Source organism: Rhinolophus sinicus, linkage group LG02 (genome assembly GCF_036562045.2).
Source record: "Rhinolophus sinicus isolate RSC01 linkage group LG02, ASM3656204v1, whole genome shotgun sequence".
NCBI lineage: Eukaryota > Metazoa > Chordata > Mammalia > Chiroptera > Rhinolophidae > Rhinolophus > Rhinolophus sinicus.
Window position 1 is genome coordinate 92379126 of NC_133752.1, and position 25062 is coordinate 92404187.

Below are 25062 nucleotides of genomic sequence, written 5' to 3' on the forward strand. Positions count from 1 at the left end.
TAGTGGGCATTCCAATTTCAATGGTCGAGTTCATGTATTTAAATGGTTTAGATGATTGAATGTGTCCTTTTACTGTTTTAACGTAAACTATCTTTTGGTAATTTGTCTAAAGAAGTATATTAATATTTTGAGTTGGTAAATGTGCAGTATAATACATACAGAGACAATGTCGTAAGAAGTGGAAAGAGCAAGTACCATTAATATACTAGAGGCACAAGATGAAAATAAATGCAATATATATTATTAAAATGACAAAAGAGCAAATTTTGTCAGTTTATAATATGACATCTATTAATATTTAAACCATGAGTTTAGCATAGAAAACAAACTTGCTGTTTCTTTGGTAGCTAAATTATTTCTCTCATAATTAGTGAAAACAAAATGCTTTAAAAAGAATGAATTTGTTTGCTTTGCCTTTTAAGATGGCAGATGACATGGGGAAGATTGCCATTTCTTCATTTACTTCCCCATTCACTTCAAAGGGAGTATTTTAATTCGGTTAACAGGAAAAAAAAATGTGTGTGTATATATATGCATATATGTATATGCATATGTATATATATATTGCATATGTATATATATATATATATATAGCATGTGTGTGTGTGTGTATATATACACACACACACATATATGACAACTATTTAAACAGGCTCTTTGCCTGATGTGTTACTAGTACTACACAGAATAGTACAAAGGAAAGCAAATGAACATTGCAAGACTGATGACGAATAAATACACATATGAGAATTTAATGCACAAGCATTTCAGAAGCCTTGGACTAATCTACTTTACTTCCTTGAGAAAAGCTTTGCTTTCCATTCTGTTAGATCTTTGGATGGCAGGTATATTAGCTCTTGTACAGGTTTGATCACTTAAATAGTCATTTTTATCATAATAAGAAGTAATCTCATAGCATCTAAGTAGTGACGGAGCCAGATTTTACTTGCACTACTCCAAACTTCAAAGAGCAACTACTAAGTGGGATGCAAGAGGAATAAACCATTCTTATTGGGAATTTTAAATTCTTAAGCCTGTGAAATCTTAAATAAAGTTTCTTTTTAAAAACTCCCAAAGGGAAAATTCAAAAGGATCAACAAAGTGGTACAAAATACCTATCAATTGTTAATTAGGGCACATATTAATAATGTTAAAGTTGTTTGTACATACTTATGATACTTGGGATAATGTGTAAAATTTTTGGTGAATGAAAAAAAAAGGATCTCAGCTTTTAAAGAAACTCAGTTGTAAGGGGAAACAGAAGCAACACCTCAGATAACTAATATTAGGTATGATATAATTAAGTGGTAGGAGAAATATGCAAAATTTTATGAGGATGCCAAGAAGATGAAGAAAACATCTCATTTGAGGGCATCTCATTTAAGACTTCTTTACAAGAGTTGGGACCATGCTGGGAGCTCATGGGAAGGAAGGATTCCTCCAGTGTGCAGGACAGAGAGGCCATGTGGGAGCAGAGCGGACCAGACGGTGCAGCGGTTGTGGGGAGAGTATGTAGGCAGGCCCAAGGGTGGGAGACAGAGGAGGGATGGCGCCATGCGGCTATGGAGGTGGACAATGTGGGGGTAACTGGCTGAAGCAGGCAGCTGGTGTCACCAAGTATCTGAGATAATATTACAAAGGAAACTGGGAGCTAAGCTGGGACCACTTTGAATATTATTTTGTTTAAAATTTCACCAAAATGAACATATATTGAAAGTTTTCAGAAAACAAACATAAAAAGAAAGGATACAGAAAGAGCCAAGAAGCAAATATAGTGTTTATTTATATAGACTATGATAACTGGTAGGAGTGGCTGTAGTAGAAAGAGTTTTTTTTAAAAAAGCCTCTATTTATATTATGTGTAGCATTTTGAACATTGAGGTGAAATAATATGTTTTTATACCTATCTCAGCTGTGATACCTATGTTCAAATGCAGCAGGTGAAAAATAGATGCACATGGAGTTAACATTCCTATAAACTATTTGAGATACCTTTTTTTTTCTCTCATTATTAAGATGACATTATTTGAGATACCTTTACCGTGCCTCCAGAAACTGGAATAATAAAAGTGAAAAGTTAAACTTTGTTTAGACTTGAACTGTGAAATATTTCCGAAAAAGTATGACTTCATCATAAGTTCACAGGACTCTGTTGGAGTCTCTGACATTTTAAAGGATGTGCGCTCACACACACAAACACACACACACACACACACACACACAGGATATATATATATGTTTGTGTATGTACACATATATATGTATATATATGTGTATATACATATATACGCGCACACACACACACATACACACACACTGGATATATATATGTGTGTGTGTATATACATATATATGTATATACACATATACGCACACACACACACACTCACACACACACACACACACACACACACACACAGAGGGTACCAAAAAATCTGTACACATCTTAAGAAAGGAAAAAAAATGGTATTAAAATTGTAATACTCAGTATATACCGATAACAAAAGATGAATACAAGTGATGTGAATACATTTTGTGGCCCCGCTGGTATATGCATATATGTGTATGTTGGGGACAGTATCCTGAACAAAATAAAAGCCACACTGTTTCCTTTGATCCTCATGAAAATTGGTGCTATTCACCTATATCATGGACATCTAATAGAAGTACGAGTCACAAATGTAAGCCACATATGTAATTTTACGTTTTCTAGTAGTAATGTTTAAAAAAGTGGAATTAATTTTAATAATATATTTTCATTAACTCAGCATGTCAAAAATATTATCATGTCAACACAAGCAATATAAAATATTAATAAGATATTTTGCATTGTTGTTTTCATATGAAGTCTTGAAATCCAGTGTATGTTTTACCGCACAGCATGCTCAATTTGGATTAGCCACATTTCAGTTGCTCAGTAGCCACTCATGGCTAATGAGTGTCACCAAGACTGGCCACCCAACTGGGCAGCATAGGTGATAAAATGAAACTTTGGGGCACTAGGTCTCTCCCTGACAGTGGTGTTCCATTTGATGGGGTGCAATTGGTGAATTCCCAAGCATCGCAGTTCTATTCTTATTTAAATAGAAACGTAGAAACATACCCCGAGGCCAAATGTGAAAGCACAGGTAGCAGGTTCTACTGGACTAGCTACTCACCTGAGATTCCCTTCTTCTTACCTATGTTCTGTGCAGCTTCTCTGAGACTTGGTTTCGTCAGCTACGACAGATTATCACATATTTCTTAGGTTCTTGGGCCTTTAAGAATAAAAAGAAATAATTGCCTATGCAATTTGCCTAGTCTCACGGCTGGTATATGGTAGGCCATTATTCAATAAAATCAACTTATTTTATATAATCCTATATTTGGGAGCATCTTTATCAGTATTCCTTAGGTGGCATACATATTTGATGGTAAGCCTATTATTTGCATTTTATTTAAGAATGTGTTTCTTCCATTTGTTTTGATAAAATTTTCTTTCAGAGATCACCCACACATAATTATATTACATTACATGGTAATCATCCAGTCTTATCATCTATTGATAACCTCTCTAATTATTGTTTTTTGACATTTAATATTATTGCATATGAATTTCAGGTGCACAGCATGGTTAGATATTTATATAATTTAAGACGTGATCCCCCTGACTGGTACTTACCTGAAACTATACATAGTTATTAACATATTATTGACTATATTCTGTATGCTTTACTTTATATCCCCATAACTATTTTGTAATTGCCAATTTGTACTTCTTATCTCTTCACCTTTTTCACCCACCACCAACTTCCTTCCTATCTGGCAAACCCTCTGTACCAATGAGTTTGTTTCTGTTTTGTGTGTTTATTTTGTCCTTTAGATTCCACTTGTAAGTGAAATCATATGACATTTGTCTTTCGCTGTCTGACTTACTCGGCACAATACCCTCTAGGTCCATCTGTGTTTTTGCCAATGGCAAGATTTCATTCTTTTTTTATGGCTAATATTCCATTGTATGTATGTACCACCTCTTCTTTATCCATTCATCTATTTAGGAGCACCCAGGCTTTCTCCACATCTTGGTCATCGTAAACAGTGCTGCAATGAACATATGATAGATGTACACATCCTCTCAAAGAAGTATTTAGGTGATTTCAGATAAATACCCAGAACTGGGATTACTAGGTCCTTCTTTGTCTTTTGTTATAGTCTTTGTTTTAAAATCTATTTTGTCTGGTATAAGTATTGCTACCCCAGCTTTTTTGTTTACTTCCATTTTCATGAAATATCTTCTTCAATCCCTTTACTTTCAGTCTGTGTGTGTCTCTTGACCTTAAGTGAGTCTTTTGTGGGCAGTATATGTAAGGGTCCTGTTTTCTTATCCATTCAGTGCCCCCATCTTTGGATTGGAGCATTAAATCCATTTAAATTTAAAGTAATTGTTGTAAGGTATGTGGTTATTGCCATTTTATTATTCATATTTTAGATTTTTTTTTTCATCTTAAAGAAGCCCCTCTAAGATTCCTTGTAATACTGGTTTGGTGGTGATGAACTCCTTTAGGGTTTTCTTGTCTGAGAAGATCTTTATCTGTCCTTTGATTCTAAATGATAGCTTTGCTGGACGATCTTGCTTGTAGCTCCTTTCTTTTTATCACATTGAACATTTTATGCCAATCCCTTTTGCCTGCAAAGTTTCTGTTGAGAAATCAACTTACAGTCTCATGGGAGGTCCCTTGTAGGTAACTAACTGCTTTTCTCTTGCTGCTTTTAAGATTCTCTCTTTGTCTATAACCTTTGGCATTTTCATTATGATGTGTCTTGATGTGGGCCTTTTTGGGTTCATCTTGTTTGGGACTCTCTGTATATTTATTTCTTTCACCAGGCTAGGAAAGTTTTTCATCATTATTTCTTCAAATACGGTCTCAATTCCTTGTTCTCTCTTCTCCTTCTAGTACCCCTCTGATGCAAATGTTGGTACACTTGGTGTTGTCCCAAAGGCCCCTTAAACTCTCCTCATTTTTTTTTTCTGTTCTCATTGGGTATTTTCTGCTACCTTCTAAATTGCTGATTCGATCCTCTGCTTCATGTAATCTACTGTTGATTCTCTGTAATGTATTCTTCAGTTCTATTACTGTGTTCTTTATTTCCTACCGGTTCTTTTTTATCTCAATTTTTATATTTCCTATCTCTTTGTTGAAGTTCTCCCTGAGATCATTGAGCATCCTTATTACCAGTGTTTGGAACTCTGCATCTGATAGATTGCTTGTTTCCATTTTGTCAAGTTGTTTTTCTGGAGCTTTGTTCTGATCTTTTATTTGGGACTATTTCTTTGTCTCCCCATTTTGGCTGCCTCCCTGTGTTTGTTTCTATGTATTAGGTAGCCCTGCTATGCTTCCAGGTCTTAGTAGAGTGGCCTTATGTAATAGGTGTGCTGTGGGGCTCCGTGGCACAGTCTTCCTGGCCACCTGAGGTGGGTGCTCCAGGTGTGGGTTGTGTGTGCCCTCCTGTTGTAGTTGAGCCTTGGTTGCTGTTTGCATGTCAATGGGAGGGAATTACTCTCTGGTTGAGAGGACTGGCTATAACTACAGTAGAGGTGTTGTTGTGCAGGGGCTCACCCTACAGAGCAGGACTTTCCTCAAAAGGGCTCTGGTGCCTGCCCAACTTTCCCCTTGGGTCTGTAATCCTTGGAGGCAGCTGTGTGATGCTCCAGCTTGTTTCGAAGCTTGCCACTGGGGATGCCAGCCCCAGGACCACCTGGGAGGGAACCCACTGCAGGTCAAGTTTAGCCACAGCCCAGGCCCTACTCGGGACCACGTGGCAGGAGCCACAAAGCAATTCACAGATGGCTGCTGCCTCTGCTGTGCTTGGAAGTGCCTTGAGAGGCTAAGATGTGAACCAAGACCATCTTCTGCTGGTGCCAGGCTGAGCAGCCAGAAGTATGGGACATGCTTAAGCCAGATGCTGCTTGTCTGGGTTTTGCAAACCTTTGAGAGACCCTAGGAAAGTCTGCAGCTTGAGCCAAGGCAGATGGTTTATATGAAAAATCCACTGGAAGTAGCTTGGGTGTTCCCATAAGTTGGGTGGGGCGGGATCTCAGATTCAACAGGGCATGGTGAAACAATGGTGTCAGCCAGCTTGATGGAGACTCAGATATGGTGGCTGCCTGCATCTGCATGCAGGGAAGGGGGTGGGCTGAACAAAGAAACAATGGCTTCTGCCAGCTCCTCTTTTCATGAGAAAGCTCCCCCTCCAGCCCTCATCCTGAAGTTAGACAACTCAGTTCCCCCCATATGTCCCTGCTGCCTCTCCAGCTGCTGGACCAGAGCTGGAACTCAGAGCCAATGATTTCATCAGAGAGTAAGTCTGTGTGATGTCCTTTAAGAGAAGCAGCTGAGACTTCAGTCACTCTCTGTCTCACTCAGCCACAATCTCCACTGGTTTTCACAAACCTAAATTTATGGGGACTTCTCTCCCTGGCACTGGAAGCCTGGGCTGGGGAGCTTTGTGTGCTGATGGGAATCCTTGCATTTTCAGGGTGAACTTCCACAGCTGAGATATTCCTTCTGATTTTTAATGATCACTTCAAGGTGTGGGATCAGCCCGTTCTGCATCTTTGCCCTTCCTTCCTACCAATCTTGAGGTGGCTTCTTCTGCATGTCCTTAGTTGTAGGGCTTCAGTTCAGCAAGGTTTCAGGCAATTCTCAGCGATAGATTTTTTGTAGTTTAGTTGTAATTTTGATGTGGTCATGTGAGAAGGTAAGCACAGCATTTGCCTATTCTGCCATCTTGACCAAAACTGTACAGTTGGGAAGAGAGTCCAGTGTAATTTCTGCAAGTTCCTTCTGAATTCTTTAGGCACTATTTAACAATTTAGCAGCTGATTTACTGGATATTTTCCCCTCCTTTTTCTTGGGCTGAACTTGTTCTCTTTCTGGCTCTTGCTGAACACTTTCACGTTTGCCTACCTCAGACTTTCCTCCACTCTTGTTTGGACTGTCATCAAATCTTTGCGCCTCGGTGGACATTTTAGATCTCTCAGCGTGCCACCACCATCCCCGACCATTCCAGCTCAGGCTCTCTAATTAGTTTTGATGTGTCATGAATAATGTGTGTGTCTTCCAAATATTTAATGATTCTTAATTTCTCATTACTGCAAAAACACTTAACTTGGAACTTTCATAGACTGAAGAAGGGTAAATGACATTATGTTCCATAAGCACTGGTTACATACATTAAACTTTTGGAAATGACTGTAGTTCATGCACACTTTTCATTTGTATTCATGTATGTAGTCCAACAATCCCATCATGGATAGCTTAAATTAGAAAAGACAAGGGGAGGCATATATAATATATAATAAATTTGCCAATTGTGTGTAAATATATATATATATATATATATATACATGAAGATGCTATTGAACTGAATCTGGAATCACTGATTCCAAATAGTCAAATAAGAATCAGGGCTTTATTAGCAAAAGTAATATTAAATTATTATTAAGTGTCTAGAAGTTATACTTAAGAGCTTATTTTGATGGCAATTTTATTAATTGCTATGTGATGATGGATAATAATAATTGTTTAATGAATTTTAATAAGAAAAGGGCAACCAAGCTTACTCTTCTAAATGTCCATACGTAAATTCAGCCACTATCATATTCTCTATATTATTGGCAGATACTTAATAAAATCTCTTAAGTATAATGAGAGGCATCAGTCATGTGTGTGTGTGTGTGTGTGTATGTGTTAAGTCCACACAGTTATTTCCAAATATGAGTTTTATAACAAATATATTTTGGGATATAACATGGGATATAACATGGGATTATAACATGGGATGTAACATTTTACTTTAAAAATGTATATAAGGCAATGGGGGCTGAATGGATGAGCTACTCTTTGAGGTTACTGATTTCCCTGAAAACTTTGACTGTAGTTTAAAGGTTGTTAGCTATCAATGAGAATGTGGGCATAGCAACTCAGTGAAGGTCTTGAATTAGGGAAATCTGTCTGATTGTGTTTGGCTCTATAAATTTGTGAACCCTATATACAATGTTTGATGCAAAGGGCATGTATTTGAGGTTTAATGTCATGAACTTGGATCTTTGCACTACTTACTATTATTTTGGTGCAAAAGTAATTGTGGTTTTTACAAAAAAAATTTTTTTAACCTTTTAGACCACAATTACTTTTGCACCACCCTAATACCTATGTAATAAGTCACCTGATCTACTTAATCTCTCTAATTCTTACCTTTCTTGTCTGTCAAAATGGAACTATTGGAGCTTCCTTCCACGTGATTTGAAAAATAATTGAGATAATATAGAGTGTGTTTTAAACAATACGTGGCATATGGTTTGTTTTCAGTTATTTCCGTTTTACTCTGCCACTTCCCTCCCTTGCTGGGGAGATTATAAAATTAATCTGTGTATAAGTAGAAATTTGTTAAAAGCATATTATCTACTTGCTGTTTTTCCTTTGTCATGTTTCATTCATTGCTCAAAGCAATGGTTCAGATCACTTCTGTCCTTCCTGTTTCCCTCAAAGAAATTACTCTCACAAAACCCCAAAACATCTAATTGCTAAATTTGCCAATTGTATTTAGTATTCATAATAAGCAATGTAAAGGAGATAAATAGTACTGGAATTCACAATATATGGGAAGAAGAAAGATGTTAATTTTTAAATATAGAGGCATACTTCTCAGAATGTTTTCCAAGTTAATGTTTTCCCAGTAGAACACCTCTTGGTTTTAATACTGAAATTCATAGAATGTCTGCATCTCTTCTTACTCTATTGGTTTTATTTGTTTGTTTGTTTGTTTTGTTTTGTGGGGAGGGGAACTAAATTTTTATTGGAAAGTATATTTACATCACCCAAAACTCACTAGAATATTAAGCAATGTATTACATAGAAAAATTCTCAAGTGCATTCCAAATATAACAGGTAGACAGAGCTTTTGAAAATTTCATGCTGTGGCAATACAGAGGGCATTGATCATGGGTATCATTACGGTAAGCAGAAACATCACAGCAGCAAATGCCCCGGGAGCCATTATTGCATCGTGCATTTGTCCTGAATGTGTTTCTTCTGTCTCTTCCATATATAGCCATGTTTTTGTTTAATGTAAACCATGAATGCCTGAGAAAAGAGAAATTGTCGAAGATAATTGTGAATAGGAAAGTAAAGCAAATGAAAAAGAAAAGAAATTACAATGTAAGAGAAAATAATACAACATTTTGACCAAGGACATCTAGCTCTGATGAGGCAGATTAAAAAAAAAAAAGAAGGAAAAACACGAGGAAAGAAAAAAAAAGAAAAAAAACAGTTGAAGAACCCTCAGAATATGTCATTGAGAAATTCACTAGTGAGTTTGTTCATGTAAACATGTAATGTTAGTCTAAAGAAGACAAGCAAATAAAACTGATAGACGTCACTGGGTTCTAAGGCTTTGCCCTTAAATGGATACTTCTTTTTAGGTAACTGCAGGTGATATTTCAATTATTACTGAGTGCTGAGTGATGCTTGTCATTTCTAATGGTAATAGATCCAAGTCTGATCAGATCATGTAACTAATACAGATAAACACAGGCAATGAAAAATTAACCCACTGAGGTTTATTGAGCAAAGACTAGAAGGAGGCTTGGGAATTAGCCAGTCAGGTATCAAAGAGTATTCCAGCATAGGAAGGTGCGTGTGTTCCCCGGATGCTCTTTGATACCTGATTATGAAGCTAAAATTAAACTGTTTTTACTGTTTGAGTCCCCAAAATATATTCTGCTTAAATAAAAATCAAGAAAGGTCATATAAGAAGTTATTTTAAATGGTTGAGTATAAATGAAACAACACAGATTACATTTCCCTTGGAAGAAAAATATGGTTGTGTGAAACCAGATATATTTCATGTCCCAATGAATGTTGTTATATGTTGGAAAATTTCAGCTTCACTTGAAATGCCAATTGGCTGTACCCTACTTATGTAATAGTGGAGAGATATTCTATTTAAAATACTTTAATTTTTAACTATATCGTTGTTCCAAGAAAATGTCCTTAAATTAAGGAGTTTTTCCACATGAACCATTTCATTTTGTGGAAAGAATATTGGCAATTAGGATATCTGTGTGCTATTTTTTAAAAAACTGATAGTTGGGCTTTCCAATGGACATTGTCTGCTTTAACAAACATAAAGATAGATAACCTAACCAAATTAAAATAATCTAATCAGAATATCAATTAAAATTCCAAAATTGATGATATAAAATTGTGCATCAAAATACACATTCTCTTTTTGAAATATTTTTATCTAAAAATATTTTAATAAAGGAGAAAGGCTTAAAATTTTTAGATTCAGTTTTCTTGCTAATTTGTTTTACTTATATTTCTGATCTTCCTTCTGAGATTATTTTCTTGCTTTCTGAAATACATCTATAAGAAGTTTATTTAATGATCTCTAAGTTCTAATTAGATTAAATGCTTTAATCTCAAAATAATCTTTGAAAGGTGGTTTTACTGGATGTACAGGATTAGTTTGGCAATTATTTTCTGATACATGTTTTTGACAGACATTTTTCCACTGTCTCATGGCTTCTATTGTGATCACAAAATCAGCTCTTAATCTAAGTGCTATTTTTTTTATAAGTAATGTCCTTTTCCCTCTGCTCTTAGGAGTTTCTTTTTTCCCTCTGGTTATCTACTAAATCATGTAAATTAGGTTAGGCTTCTTTTAATTTATATTGCTTGAGATTCAGTGAACTTTCTGAATCTGGAGAGTGATATGCTTCATGAGTTCTGAAACATTCTAAGCTTTATGTCTGAATATTGATTGCTTTTGCTTTAATACAGGCTTTCCTTTCTTCTGGATCTATGGTAAGACTTATGTTGGATCTTCTCATCTTTTCCTTTTTAAAAATGACGTATAATTTAGATATAGTGAAATGGGCAGAGTTTCTTTATGAAATACAGTGAATTTTGACAAATGCATACACTGGTGTAACCCAAAACACATCGAAATCTGGAACACTTCCATCACCCCAGAAATTTTCCTTGTTTTCCTTGTCAGTAATATTGCCTCGTATCCCTTCAGTCAGAGGAAACCAATGTTCTAATGTTTATCACCATATATTAGATCTGCCTGAGCTTCCCATTCATGGTGTGTCTGGCTCCTTTTGCTCAGGAGAGGATTTTGAAATTTATCCATATTGTTGATTGGATCACTAGTTTTTAAAAATTGTGTGAGTATATTAGAATGTGTTTATTCATTATTTTCATAAACAAATGGGTTGTTTCGAATTATTTGATGTTGTGAATTAAGCTGCTATGAAAATTTGTGTACACATCCCTTTGTAGAAATACTTTCTCCTTATAATATCTGGAGCTTGATTGTAGGGCAGATGTTATGTCTCACTTTATAAGAAACAACCAAACAATTCTCAAAAATGATTGTATCATTTTATAATCCCACCAGCAATGTATGAGATTGCCGGTTACTACTCGTCCTCATTAATATTTGGATTGTCTGGTTTTTTTAATCTTAGCAATACTATTGCATATCTAATGATATCTCATTGTGATTTCAGTTTACTTTGCCCTGATGGTTTTAACTTGTGCTTATTTCGCATCTGTATATATTCCTATATGGAGTATCTATTTAAGCATTTTTTTCCCATTTTTTATCCACTTGTATGTTCATATTGAGTTATAGACATTTGTTATATATTCAGGATATATATATCCTGAATATATAACAAATATATATATGGATATATATGTATCAGCATATATATGTATTGCATTTTTCTCTCAGTGAGTGTTTTATTTCATGTAACCTAATGATGAGAAATTCCAATTTATCAACTTTTTTTTCTATAATAGTTGCTGTTTTTTATGCCTCTCTAAGGAATCTTTCCTTAACCAAGGTCACAAACATATTCTGATTTCTCATGTTTTAGAGCTTTAGCTTTTATATTTAGGTTTCTGATTCATCATGAGTTGATATCATGTATGGTGTTCCAACATCATTTGTTGAAATGACTTGTTTACCTATTGATTACCTGGAAGTTTTGTCAAAAATTAATCATGTAAGTGATTAGGTGTAAAACTGGTGCTTTGTTCTCTTACACTGATCTATTCGTTTAATCTTACTACCTATTCTATGTTCTATATATTTTTAGAGTCTGCTGGGACATTGATAGTGATAGCACTGTATCTCTCAATTTGGGGAAGATTATTACTATATTAACAATATTGAGTTTTCCTATCCGTGGACATAGCATATCTCTGCAACTATTTAAGTATGCTGTAATTTCTCCCAGTACTGCTTTGTAGTTTAATTGTATAGTTTTTGTCCATTTTAAACAAATCATCTCCAACTTTTTATTGGTTGATGCCATTGTTAGTGGTAGCATTTTATTTTATCTTATGTTATAGAGAGGTTCATTGCTACTATGGAAAACTACAGTTGATCCTTGTATGATCCTTTATAACTATGGCCATGCAAAATTCACAAGACAGTTCTCATAGTTATCTTTTCATAAATTCTTTGGGACTTAAATTCATGGAACGTGATAAAACATAGTATTGTTCTTCTTTTCCACATGTCAACACTTTATTTATTTTTCTTGTTTGCTTGGATATCCAGGACAGTATCAAAAATACGTGGTGGGCAGATACTTTTGCCTTGCTTCTGATTTTAGAAGGAAATATTCTGTCTTTCTCCTACATTTTTAAGGTAGTGGCTTCTTTCAGTTTGAAGAAGTTTCTTCTGTTTCTGATCTTCTAAGTGATTTCATCATGATTACATATTAAATTTTGTCAAGTGCTCTTTCTGAATCTGCGAAGAAAATCATGTGATATTTTTCCTGTATTATTTATCTATGGATATTACATTAATTGATTTTCAAATCTTGAAAAAAAAACCTTATATTCTTAGAATTATCCCTACTTGATTAGAATGTATTTTCCTGTCAATATATTGCTAGATTTTATCTGATAAACTTTGCGTGAGGAATTTTGCATATATATTAATGAAAGCATTGTTTTGTAACTTTCTTTTTTTGTAATTTTTCTTATAATTACCTTATGTTTCATTATATATATATATATATATATATATCAATCATATATATATATATATGATATATATATATAGTTTCCTATCACAGAAATATAAGTTGCATGGTGACAAGCATTTTTAAAATTGCTTTGTTTACAGCCTACACATAGTGGGACCTCAGTATGTAATTATTTTCTACATAAATTAATTAGAAAGGTAAAGGGAATTCACAGATATGGGTATGTGGGAGGTCTGAAAGGCAATCAACCAAGATTGGGTCAGAAGATACAAACTGCAGAAACAGTATCTTTAAGAAAACACACAAGTGTACAATTACATCATAGATTTGACTATATAGAGGAGTTTTATGTTTTAATTATGCAATCAAGTGAAGGACAATAAGAAATAATTGAATACAGGAAAATAATAATTGTGTAAGAATTTAAATATAATAAACTTAAATATGTGTGTGGTTAAGTCACGGATAAGTTTTAAATAGTTGTTACAATATCAACACTGAGTAAGAATTTAACCCAAAATTATTACAACTTAGATATATGAGGAGAGAGAAGTATCTGTATTGGAGAAGGGGCAATATAAGACTTCTGTCCTTTTCTCCCATAGGACAAAGACAATGGATTATACCTAAACTTGAAAAATCAGGAATAAGCTTTACAAATATCTTATTTAGACACATGCAAAAAATACCAGACAAAAAGGATGGAAGAGCTAAAAAATAATTTACCCAAAGTGTGGCAGTAGAGTTAGTGTGGGATGAGACATGGGCCACTTGAATCAGTATTCATTTTTTAAAACTCCATAGTATGTTATTTTAATAAAAAATAAAATTATCTTTAAAGAAAAATTTATATTGATAAGAGAGGCTATGTATAATGAATAGATAAGAGTGGTCCAGTTTTTAAAAAATCATCAGGTTTCTCAAGATGGGGATTACCAATCTAGCCATGTATTTTTTGTTGTCAGTACAGTCCTCATAAATAATCTACAGTAAAATCATTGATGGTGAAAACAATGAATATTCTTGTGAATTAAAGTCCCCTGGCTAACTGGTTGCTCTCAAGTAGACTTTCAAAAATAAAAATTCTTAGAAAATGTGCATGTACACTTTTGGAGAAAAATAATTGATTGCTAAAATTTATGCTGTTTTAATAGAACAGCAAGATGAAAGTTGATCTCATTTTCCCCCAGAAGGTTGCCTTTTAGCATATATATTTAAAGAATGACAAGTAATGCATGCAGGAAAATATTTCTATAAAACATTTTACAGAAATGCCTCCTTGTAAGTAGCTCACACTTATACATACTAGTCTTCACTTTGAGTTGTCCTTGGGTTTGTAGGCTGGACATTATTCACAGTGTTTTCCTGAAACTTATAAAGGTCATTTAGCCAAGAAGCTTTGGTAGTTTTCACACTGTTTTGTGGCTTTCACCCAGACATCAAAATGAAAATAGAAGTCAGCATGGAAATTGAAAAATAGGAATTTTCTATTGGTTAGATTTGCCTTGAATATACAAGAACACACATTTATTCAAAATAGTTTGTGACGAGCTTGTTTCTTCCTCATGGTGCAAAAGCAAGTGAACCGAAAAAATGCAGTTCTTTACTGCTCACTTAGCGTACATTTTTCTTTGTACTGGGAAATAGTGTGAGAAGCTATTTGGGAAGGGACTTTAATTTTGACATCTTCATTGCCTTCCCAAAGAAAGTTCATTTAAATATGTGCATGTGTTGTTAGCTACTTCTTAAATGTTTTCAATGACTTAGATGGCATCTATAAACACATACTAGTATTTTTAAATGTTTTAGTTATTTAGACTGCATGCATGGTACCATAAAGTAATGATATAGAAATTTATTTTCTTGAAATACAGAGAATATTTTAATATACTAGAAATTATATAATCTTACCAGAGTATGCACCTCAGATTTCAATTTATATTAATACTATAGCCTATTCAAATAAATTTAAAATTTCAGTGTAATATTCTTCATGATAAATATTCACATTAAAAATGTGATGATTGGTACAAAGCCCCGTAGCACAAATGCTATAGACTGTTTTCTGCAAACTGTTACAAAAGTAGTTAGTATATTTCCTGAAATCTATGCAAATTTTTGAAGAAGTTACATGCTTTTATTTAGTATCACACCTTATTTCATACGCAATTTGAGGAAGCATTTAAATAACATATATTTAAGTGTACATGCACAGACTTGTGTACAGACATGTGCATATATGTGTACATTATTGTCAACGAAGTGTTCACAGACTCAAGATTCTTGTAATTCACTGCCCTGTGTTTAAGGCAATCCATCACAGTCCTCAGTCTTCGTGATCTAAGATGGTGGAAGTGAGATGGAGGGAGAGAGAAAGAAAATGGTGGATGAAGAGGTAAAGAAAATGACTAACAGATGTGTGCCAGCTGTCCTTTAAAGGACATTTTTGGAAGTTGCCACAGGACACGTGGAGCTACAAGATATTGAAGGCCCCTAGTCACATGTCACACTAAGGGTTTCTGGGAAATGAACTCTTTTCTAGGCAGGCGTGCATTCAGCTAAAATCTATATACAGAAGCAGAGAACAGATTCAGGGGACAAGCAGGAGTCCCTGCCACAGTAAGAAAATAATACATTGTAGAGCAAGAGTCACAAAGAGAAACTCAGGCCCTATAGCATGATCACCATGTTAAGATAAATAAAACATTATATTCTACAGTTCTTAGGACAGGATTCTCTATTAGTTCAGCATAGTCAATTGCAAAGGATAACATATTGCTATCAAATATGTTGAGGCATAAGCAAAACTGCATAATGTTTGAATTCAAAACAGTTGTTCAAGCCCTTTAATTTTTATGCCTTTACTACATTAATGTTTATAAAATAGAGAGAAAGCTTAGGTCATTTCAAAAATAAAGAAGATAGTTTGGTATTTTATTGTGTTTAAAACAAATAAGGGAAAAAGATACATTAATGATTTTTACACATTACATTAAAACTGAAAAGTATGTTTCATGAACACAAATTTTTTTGCTAAAATACATTAAATGCCTTAAGCAAGTGGCAATATGCATAATGGTTAAGATTATAAATTTTGGGACCAGAGTACCTGGATTCAAATCTCAGCTGTGCTCCTTACCAGCTGTGTGACATTAAGCAAGGTGTTTTACCGTCTGATCATCATTTTTTTCACATGTAAAATAGGGTTAATAAGCAGATCTATCCCATGAACCTGTCCTGAAGCTTGAATAAAATATGTAAAACATTTATAAGGATGACTAGCAGTTGGTAAATTCTTTATAGGTATTAGTCATTGTTTTGTTATTGGTATTATTCAGGTGATGAATTATCATTCATCACTAGACTATTGGGGAGATAGGGACAAGTTTGTTACTGTGAACATATATATTAAAGGGGTACATCAGGTATGATTTAACTGTGGTGATTCCAGAAAAGAGTAGATTATGATTTCTGAGTATTTTTTGTTGTTGCCAGTAATTTATAGACAAATTAGTAAACTTGAAGTTGATCAAATTTATATGTCATTGTCTTTAAGTGGATTTTTAAGTACTCTGTGAACAATGATTTGCCCAGCTCTACCATACTATTGATAATTGTCAGCAATAAAATTCCAAAACAATTTAATTCACAATTTCCCCATTTTGTCAACATAAGACTCATTAGAGGTTTCATGATAAAAGTAAACTTGATATACATATTTTAAAACTTAACTGGTGTGACACTTTCTCTACTACCTACTACATACTTTATTAGAAAACATAAGTTATTTAGCTTTTTGAATGTATATGGCTTTTTTTTTACACTAAACTTCAAATTCCTGGAGGTCAAACACTATATTTTATACTGTATGGAATCCACCTCTGTATCTTGTACTAGAATCATACTGAAGTTAAAAGAATTTGTATTGAACTAATGGAGAAAGGAATTAGTTAGTTTTGAATGTCACAATGCCTCACTGAAGGTAAGAGATTTCTCCACTAGGATTTGTCAGATGCACTTGATGACAACAATGATGGCAATGATGAAATGGAATCCACTGGTAAAAGTGGATTTGCTTGATTGAATGTGCCTTCTAGACTCTCTCTATACCCCTTATCAGCAGATGCTTTCCAGATTCAAATAGTATTTCTATGGCTGCCATGGAAAAGAGTACTAGTTTGCACAGGCAAAGGATTCAAAGAAATGAGGTCCCATGGTGTTCTGGTGTAGTTGAAAGAACACAGAGCATATCTTCAGAAGATGTACAGTCCAGCTCTCGTTCTGATCTTGCCCTGTGTTTGACATGATCCTTTCTCCCATCCCCTCATCTATTAAAAAGATTTTGTATTTTTTCTTTTTATTTTGTTTATATGGTTATTTATATTAGTTAATTATCAAATTCCTTTCATCCTGACATATACATTTCATTGCGTAGTTTATCTTTCATGTCACTGTATTTTATTTGCTAATAAAGAATATTGTGCTTATGTTCAACAGCATATGATATTCTTGTCTTGTAATGTCTTTTTCTGCCTTTAATATTAGGGTGGCTTCATAAAATGTGTGTGGAAGTGCTCCCTCTTCCTCAGTTGACGGAAGAGTGTATGTTGGATTAATAGTGTTTTTTTCCTTAAATATGTGGTAGAATTCATGAGCTAAGTTTTGTCCTAGAGTCCTCTTTGTAGGAAGGTTGTTAATTATGGATTCTATTTCATAGATGTATACCTATTCACCTTCATTGGTTACATCTTGAGTTAGATTTGGTCATTTGTTTGAAGGAATTTATTTCGCCAAAATTGTCAGTATTTGTTATAAACGTGTTCATATAATACTTTATTATCCTTTTAATGTCTATCCAACATGCAGTGATATCTCCTCTTTCATTTCTTATGTTGGTGCTCTGTCTTATTTTTATTTCTCTTAATCAGTACAGATGGAGTTTTATAAAATTTACTGGTGTTTTCAAAGAAATAGCTTTTAGTTTCACTAATCTTTTTTCACTTTTGTTTATTGTGTCTTTCACTAATATTTCCTTTTATTTTTATTTCCTTCCTTTTATTTACTTTGAGTTAAATTATTACTTTTTGGAAGTTCTGAAGGTAGAAACTTAGACAATTGATTTTAGACCACTTAAAATTTTTCCAATATAAGCATTTAAATATATATACCTACCTACTCTGCTTTAACTGCATCCCATCAATTCTGATATGCTGTTTTCATTTTCATTCAGTTTAAAATATATTCTTACCTTTGTGTTTCTTCTTCAACCCATGGCTTACATACAACTATGTTGTTTGGTTTCAAAAATTTGGTAGAGATTCCAGATGTCTGTTTGTTATTGATTTCGAATTTAATTCTGTGTTGCTAAGGCAATGCACTCTGCATGATTTCATTCCTTTAAATTTTTTATGCCCCTCCTTATGGTGCCTCTTGGTGACAGTTCCATATGCCCTAGAAAATAATGTGTATTCTGCTTTTGTTTCCCGTAGTCTTCTATGAATGTTAATAGAGTCAATTTGCTTCATACTAAGTTAAAGTCGTCAATATCCTTAATTTTGTTCTATCAGTACTGTAAGACAATTGGTCATATTCAAAACTAAAATTGTGAATTTGCCTTTGGTTTTGTTAGTTTTCACTTTATGTAATTAGATCCATATACACTTAGGATTGTTATGTTTTCTTGATTAATTGACCCTTTAGCATTGTAAAATGTCCCTCTTTATTCTTGGTAGTTATTTACCCCCTTGAGTTCCACTGATTCTCTTTACTCTGATGGGATGGAATTCAAACATCTCCTGGATATATGGGAATTGTTTTGCTTTTTGCTTACTTTTTTATTTTTAAATGATTTAAGTTTTCTTTTACACACTATTTTATCCCTACCCCCTTTGGAAAATCTACACTTTTTTTAGACTTCACCCTAGTATTTTAATGTGCATATATAATATAATAAGGTTTAAAGTAATTTGATATCTATCATCTTTCTCAATATTATATAGAACTTAAAATGCTTTAACTCCCTTCAATTCACTAACATTGTTTCTTTTCTCAAATGCTTTATCTCTATTTTGATGTACATTGAATTTTGACATTTCTATTCTTTGTTATCAAAAAATTTCTGTACCATTTTCTTTACTTTGCATTTCTTGTAACATCTAAGATTTTCCTTCTAGGATCTTTTGACTTCTTCCTGAAAAAATTCTTTAGCAATAACTTAGCAGGGGTCTTTTGGTGATAGACTAAAAATTTTTATTTAACTGAAAATGCCTTGTTTTTGAAGTCCTTGTTTTTGAAGGCAGTTTCACGGGCATTCAATTCTACATTGACATTTATTTTCTGTGAGTGTTGAAGATCTTGCTTCACTCTTTTCAGGATTTTGTAGTTACTGTTGAGAATTTATTATTATTGCTAATTAAGAAATCTATGTTTTTTCTCAGTCTTTTAAAGATCTCTTGGTCGGGGTTTTCTACAGTTTCATGAGGATGTGTTTGACACTGAAAGTCTCTATTTTTATTTAGCTCTTCTTTATTTCTGGAATTTTGATTAGATGTTGTTAAGCTTTCTCTATCATTCTCATCTCTTCAACTGTGTTTCATATTTCCATTTTCTTGTCTCTTGCTTCATTCTAGATGATTCTTCAGATTTATATTCCTATTCCTAATTTTTATTTGAACTATGCCTAATTTTCTATTTAGTCTTTTATTAAAGTTTAAATTCAGATTTTATAAATTAATTTTTTTCCAGCTGGACATTTTGGATGGCATCATATTTCGAATCATCTCTTTCATTTTTAATTTCTTTTTATGTTTAACTTTAAAAATTAGTTAATTTTAGACATTCAGTATTATTTTATATTTGTTCAGGTGTAAATAAGGAAGTAATACAATTTAAGAAGTAATTCTCCCGACTAGACTAGTACCCACCTGGCACTATGCATAGTTATTACCATATTATTAACAATATTCCATATACTTTAACCTACATCCCCATGACTATTTTGTAACTACCAATTTGTACTTATTGATCCCTTCACCTTTTTCTCACCAATGTCCCTCCCATCTATCGCCTCAATAAATCTAGTACCCATCTGACCCCACACATAGTTATAACACTATTATTGACTATTTTCCTTATGCTGTACCCTACATACCCATGACTGCTATGAAACAAACAATTTGTGTTTCTTAATCCCTCCCCCTTTTTTACCCAACCCCCCAACACCCCTTGCATTTGGCAACCATCAAAATGTTCTCTGTATTTATGAGTTCGTTTCTGTTTTGTTTGTTTGTTTGTTTTATGCTTTAGATTCCACTTAAAAGTGAAATCACATTGCATCTGTCTTTCTCTGTCTGACATAGTTCACTTAGCATAATACCCTCCAGGCCCATCCATGCCACCACAGAACAAGAACCCGTTCCCTTCTCTGGCCAAGCAATATTCCATTATATATATATATATATATATATATATATATATATATATATATCACCTACTCTTTATTCATTCATCTGTTGATGGACACCCAGGTTGTGTCCACATCTTGGCTATTGTAAACAATGCTGCAATGAACATATGGACGCACATCTCCCCTCAAAGTAGCATTTTGGGTTTCTTCGGATAAATACCCAGAAGTGGGATTACTGGGTCCTTCTTTGTCTCTGGTTATATACTTTGTTTTAAAGTCTATTTTGTGTGGTGTAACTATTGCTAACCCAGTTTTGCTACCCCAGTTTTTATTATTTTGTTTCCATTTTCATGAAATATCTTTTTCCTATCCCTTTACTTTCAGTCTGTGGGTGTCTTTCAATCTGAAGTAAGTCTCTTGTAGGCAGCATATGTAAGGGTCTTGTTTTCTTGTCTTTTCAGCCCTGCTATCTTTTGATTGGAGTAATTATTCCATGTACATTTAAAGTAATTGTTGATAGATAGGTAGTTGCCGTGTTTCCCCGAAAATAAGACCTAACTGGAAAATAAGCCCTAGCATGATTTTTCAGGATGACATCCCTTGAACATAAGTCCTAATGTGTCTTTTGGAGCAAAAATTAATATAAAACCCCGTCTTATTTTCAGGGAAGCACGGTATTGCCATTTTATCGATTTTTGATTTCTTTTTATCTTAAAGAAGTCCCTCTAAAATTTCTTGTAACACTGGTTTAGTGATGAACTCCTTTAGCTTTTTCTTGTGTGAGAAGCTCTTTATCTGTCTTTGATTCTAAATGATAGCTTTGCTTAGTAGAGTAATCTTGGTTATAGGTCCTTAATCTTCATCACGATGAATATTTCATGCCAATCCCTTCTTGCCTGCAAAGTTTCTGTTGGGAATTCAGCTGACAATCTTATGGGAACTCCCTTGTAGGTAACTAACTGCTTTTCTCCTGTTGCTTTTAAGATTCTCTCTTGGTCTTTAACCTTTGGCATTTTCATTTTGGTGTGTCTTGGTGTGGGCCTATTTAGATTCATCCTGTTTGGGACTCTCTGTGCTTCCTGGGCTTGAATATTGTCTATTTCCTTCACCAGGGTAGGGAAGTTTTTCATCATTATTTCTTCAAGTAGGTTTTCAATTCCTTGCTCTCTCCTTCTGGTGCCCCTATGATGTGAATGTTGTTACACTTGATGTTGTCCCAAAGGCCCCTTAACCTCTCCTCATTGTTTTTTGGCTTTTTTTTCTGTTCTGTTTGGGTGTTTTCTACAACCTTGTTTCAATTATTGATTTGATCCTCTGCTTCATCTAATCTATTGTTTATTCCCTGTAATGTATTCTTCATTTCTACTATTGTATTCTTTATTTCTGACTGGATCTTTTTTACTTTTTCTATTTTTTTCTATCTCCATTTTTGTTTCATATCTCTTTGTTCTCCCTGAGATCATTGAGCATTTTTATAACCAGTGTTTGGAACTCTGTGTCTGATAGATTACTTATCTCCATTTTGTTTCATTCTTTTCCTAGAACTTTGTGCTCTTCTTTTATTTGGGGCATATTTCTTTGTCTCCCCATCTGGGCTGCCTCCCTGTGTTTGTTTCTATGTATTAGGTAGAGCTGCTATGTCTCCTTTTCTTAGTAAAATGGCCTTTTGTAATAGGTGTCCTGTGGGGCTCAGTGGTACAGTTTCCCTGGTCACTAGAGCCGGGAGCTCAAGGTATGTCTCTTGTTTGGGTTTTGTGTGTCCTCCTATTGTAGTTGAGCATTGGCTTCTGTTTACACATGAACAGGAGGGATTGACCCCTTTAGCTGATTGGCTGTGAGGACTGGCCGTGACTACAGTGGAGAAGCTGCTGTGCAGGGGCTGACCCTATGGAGCAGGATTCGCTTTACCAGGGCTCTGGTGCCTGCCCAGTGTGCCCTTGATGTGGCCATGTGATACTCTGTCTCGGTCCAAAGCTGGCCACTGGACATACAAGCCCCAGGGCCTCCTGGAAGGGGCCCTGCCTCAGGCCAATTTCATCCCCAGTTTTTGCCCTCCCTGTGGCCACTTGGCATGAGTCTCAAAGCAATCTGCACATGGCCACCACTTGTGCTGGCCTTGGAGGTGCCTTGAGAGGACAAGCTGGGAAACAAGGCCAGCTATAGCTATTGCTGGGCTTAGGGCTGTTCAGCCAGAAGTTCTAGGACACTCCAAAACCAGATACTGCTTGTTTGGGTTTTGTGAACATTTGAGAGATTTTAGGAAAGTCCACAGCATGAGCCAAGACAAACTGTTTGTATGGAAAAGCCACTGGAAGTGGCTTGGGTGTCCCCACAAGTCGGGTGAGGCGGGGTCTCAGGGAATTACCAGGGCAGAGCAATCACTGTTAGCCAGTTTGATGGAGACTCAGACATGATAGCTACCTGCTTTTTCATGTTGAGAGTTGGGAGTGTTCTACAAAGAAACAGTGGTTTCTGCCAACTCCTCAGTGTGGGAGAAAGCTGCCCCTCCAGCATTTACCCTGAAACCAGACAATTCAGTTCCTCTCATGTGTCCCTGGCACTTTTCAGACTGCTGCTCCAACCCTGGAGCTAAGAGTGAGTAAATCTGTCAGCAAGTAAGTCCATGTGTGGGCCCATTAAGAGGAGTGCCTGGGACTGGAGCTGCCTTCTGTTTCACTCAGCCACAATTTCTGCTGGTTTTTTACAGTCAGAAGTTATGGGGGCTTCTCTTTCTGGCATTGAAACCATTGGCTGAGGAGCCTGGTGTAGGGCTGGGATCTCTTGTTCCTCTAGGGGGGACCTCCACAGCTGAGATATAGCTCCTGATTTTTAATGGTCACACACAGGTGACCTACCATTCTTCAGGTAGCTCCTTCTCCATGTCCTTAGTTGTAGGGCTTTGGTTCAGCGAGACTTCAGATGGTTCTCAGTGATGGTCGTTCTATACCGTGTTTCCCCGAAAATAAGACCAGGTCTTATATTAAGTTTTCTTCCAAAAGATGCATTAGGGCCTATGTTCAGGGGATGGCCTCCTGAAAAATCATGCTAGGGCTTATTTTCCAGTTAGGTCTTATTTTGGGGAAACATGGTAGTTGTAATTTTGATGTCATGAGAGGAGGCAAGCACAATGTTTACCTACTCTGACATCCTGACCAGAAAATACCCTTTTATTTTTAAAAATATTAAATTAATTTCTCTTGTATTCTGTTTTCAGTAGCATTTATTTTGAATTCTTTGTGGGCCTATTTCAGATGGTTGTGATTGTTTCTGCTCATAGTAGCTTATTTTATGTTTTGTGGATTTGATTTTGAATTAATATTTGTTAGAATGTCACTAGTGTGATTTCTCTGAGGCTTAGGTTATGTGTGTGTGCCTCCAAGCAGATATGATTTTGCTCCAGCCTGATGCTTGGTGTCAGCATAGGGACAGGTAGGGTTTCAAATACAGTTTTCAGCTTTTTGCTCTGAAAGAGTGACCAAATAATATAGTCAAAAATACCTATATAATATATAGCTAATAGGCATAGACACTTATATAATATAAAGCTAATATCAACTAATTTTTAAGGAATTCTACATTTACTCCCACCTGGGTCAAAGGCCAAACCATACAATAATTTTCTATGTTGAGATTTTTCTTTTTATTGTATTTTATTCTTCTTTTGGGGTTGAGCTCTTCTTTGTTCCAACTTTATGTGTTTTTGTCTCTTTTATAGCTCTCTGAATCTTCAAAACTCCAAGGTTGAATCTAGTCTCCTTTACTACAAAGCCCTGGGCTAAAGCTAGCCAACTGGTCCTTTATGGGACAGGAGTGTTTTGATTGGGTTACAATGTGCTGAGCCATTGATCCCCTCAACTCTCAAGTCAGCCAAAATGGGACTGAACATCTTAGTCAACTCTGGATGCTATAATAAAGTACTATACACTGAGTGGCTTAAACAACAAATATTTATTTCTCATATATCTGGAGGTTGGTGTCTCAGGTCAGGGTGCCAACATGGTCCAGACTGGTGAGAGCCCCCTTCTTGGTTTACAGAAAGCCGTCATCTCTGGTCCAACAGATTTCAAACTCCTATAGAGTAAAACAGTGAGCCACCAATTTACTTAGAGAAAGATACTTTCCTGAGATTATAACTGACTGTTTGTCTCCTGATTTAAGTTAGGAATAAAATATTTTGACTGAGATACAAATAAGTTAAGAAATTACCTAACCAAACAGAATGTTGCATTTCAGAAATAATAAAAGTGAGTCCTACAACATTTAAATGACTCTTCCAAGATGTGTATCTAGTGAGCAGTAAATCTATGACTGAAATCCAAGTCTCCTGAATTTCTCTTCAATAATGAACCACTGTTTGCTCATTCACTCTTTCATTTATTTGTGTTTTCATGTGAAAGCATTTTGATGCATATAAGGTGTTAGGGACTAAGTTAGGTAATTAAAATAATTAAATTAAATATTAAATGTGTTTAGTGAAGCAGTAGCTGTGTGATAAATATACTGTGAGGCTATAGTGCATGAAGAAGCACTGCTTTCTGAGAAGTCAGTGGAGTGTCACATAGGTGATATTTGAACTGAAACGTGAAGAATGGGCAGAGTGAAG

General features: G+C 34.9%; 1 protein-coding gene and 1 pseudogene across 1 annotated transcript in view; one reads left to right on the forward strand and one right to left on the reverse strand.

Annotated features, from left to right (window-relative positions):
* The window catches only part of MALRD1 (MAM and LDL receptor class A domain containing 1), a 541690-nt gene that overhangs the window by 216725 nt on the left and 299903 nt on the right, over nucleotides 1–25062 (forward strand). The window lies entirely within an intron of this gene.
* On the reverse strand, nucleotides 6756–7007 carry LOC141568537 (ubiquitin-conjugating enzyme E2 E2 pseudogene; annotated as a pseudogene).